This window comes from Phyllostomus discolor, chromosome 12 (genome assembly GCF_004126475.2).
Source record: "Phyllostomus discolor isolate MPI-MPIP mPhyDis1 chromosome 12, mPhyDis1.pri.v3, whole genome shotgun sequence".
NCBI lineage: Eukaryota > Metazoa > Chordata > Mammalia > Chiroptera > Phyllostomidae > Phyllostomus > Phyllostomus discolor.
This window is the reverse complement of record NC_040914.2, coordinates 61,212,572-61,214,914: the sequence shown is the minus strand read 5'-3', so window position 1 is coordinate 61,214,914 and position 2,343 is coordinate 61,212,572. Positions and strand designations below refer to the sequence as shown.

The 2,343-nt window shown below is 46.4% G+C and overlaps 1 pseudogene; it reads right to left on the bottom strand.

Moving 5' to 3' along the window:
* LOC114488427 lies at nucleotides 1-785 on the bottom strand (annotated as a pseudogene).
* Between the last annotated feature and the right edge of the window lie 1,558 nt (nucleotides 786-2,343).

Sequence of the window (2,343 nt, the reverse complement as noted above, 5' to 3'; positions counted from 1 at the left end):
TTTTTTTTTCTCTTTGACAAACTATTTATTGAATTTTGCTCCAGTATGGGATGTCTCTTATTGTATCTCAGAATCCTAGGATTCAGGGAGGTGGTAGAGTGGCAATGGTGAATATGGGGATCTGGTCTCCCAAAAGTACCTGCCACTCTACCCCCACTTCTTCTGTGGATGCCAGGCGGGTCACCCCTCCACTGAAGCCTTCCCTCTCCATGGCCAAAGTGAGAGCATTAGCAGCGAACTGCAGACACTCCTCCTTGGTCATGCCTTCTCTATAGGTAGCATCAACACAGACATAAATATAGGAATTCCTGGAGCCTCTAATAGCAAAGGACTGTCTTACCATCATACCCGCCATGGGCACTGAGTACACCTGCCCTCCTTCTTGGGGGTCCCAGCACGCAGTGATGATTCCTGCCATCAGGTCTTCCCACTATCAGTAACACATCTCCTTGAAGAAACTGGCTGCTGTGTGCACAGCAGAGGCTCACTCAGCTCAATACTGTGGAAACCAAGCTGACAGGTAACATCATCAGCTACTGCCTGGATGTCAGCTGCGGAGCCTGAGCGACAGCAGAAACTACAATCATGAATAGGGGTCAGCTTGTCAGTCACTTGATTGGGGATGTAGGACCCAGCGATTGTTCTGGAATCAGCCCCCAGAACCACACCCTTGTCAAATTGCAGGGCCATGATAGTGGTCTTTCATATCCAATCACAAAATTACCACAAGGCATCCTCAGGATACCTCTCCCCTGCCTCCAGCACAGCACAGACCACCTCCCGCCCACCCCCACCCCAGTTCTCCCAACACACTCAGGCCTATTCTTCCATTGCATTAAGACTTGTGCACATCTCCTGAACCCGGAGTCCTTCCTCGCCCATGGAACCTGGAGATACAATAAGCTCTCCAGCTCTGACCAGTGTGGCTCATTTGGTTGGCATCGTCCCGCAAAGTGAAAGATCGTAGGTTCAATCCCACTCACGGTGTGAACGAGAGGCAGCTGATGGATGTTTCTCTCCCTCTCTTTCTCTCTCCCTTCCCCTTTCTCTAAAAATAACCAAATAAATAAAATCTCTTTAAAAAAAAGAAAAGCTCTGCCAGTGATTCTGATGCAACTACCCCAGTACTCCTCCATGAACTGGTATTCAGTATTCAGGAAACCCTGCCTTTGTTTTGGTGATGAGGACACCAAGACCCATATCCAAAATGCAACCTGTCCATGGCTGCACAGCAAGCTCGGGAGCAGATAAAAACACCACCAAGGACAATGCTTCCTGTGCCCGCTGCGGGTCCACTTCCACTGCCTTCTCCTTCAAGGTCACATGGCTGGTTCTGATGTTTGGACTTGCACTCCCTGGGAGCCATCCAAAGCAACTTCTTTTTGGAAATATATTTTAAAAATTTGCTATATAAACAGATGTGTATGCAGGATAATTGAGTAGTTGATCAGTGTTTGGAAAAAGGAAAAAGGGAGGCAGCTTAATCCACTCAATCTCTTATTTTCAGTCCTTTCTGAATAACTTCAGGGAGTTAGGTAACCCCCCATTTTACCTTCCCCATTCTGACCAAGACTGTGGTCAGGCCAAGAATTTGTATTTTTTTACCCTCCCTCCTTCCCTCTCTCCCTCCCTCTCTTCCTTCTCTTTCTTTCTTATTTTGAGAGTGCATTTATTAAAGCTAGGGACAATGAAACAAGGATGGCCTTAGGATAGAAGAAGCAACAGGAGAGAACCCAGGCAGGGCTGCTGTCAGCTCACTAGAGAGTCAGAGAAAAGGAGCCTTGGGGACAGGTGCAGGGGATTAGCTTAGGACAAGCTGCCCTGCCCATTGCTCCCCTGGTAGCAAGTCTCATGGGGTCCCTTAGAGCCTCCCTAGAAGATGCACATCTGTGGGGGAGCAAGGGGGTGGGGGAAAGGCATGGCATACTCCAGAGAAGGGAAACTCTTAGAATCTGTACTTTTAATGCACCCAAGGTGATCTGGCAATTTGGAAAATATGAGCAAAATCAAAAAACACAGAATTTGAGTGGACTTCCATAATAACATCAATCTCAGAAGGGCTGAAATTTCGTTTTTTCTCTCCCCATTTCTGTATGCTCAGCACCAACAATGGTGCCTGGCACACAGTAGATGTTTCATAAATATTTTTTTCTTTTTAAAATACACTTTAAAAATAAATATTGAATGAAATAATGTTTTTTCTTGCATTTTGAAAATATTTCTGTACAGTTATTCGCTGATCTTCACAGAAGGGGTATCACAGTCCTCATTTTGCAGAAGATAGCCCTGGGTTCAGGGAGACTGGGTGCCTTACAAGGTCCTATGACCAACAGGACATGTTAA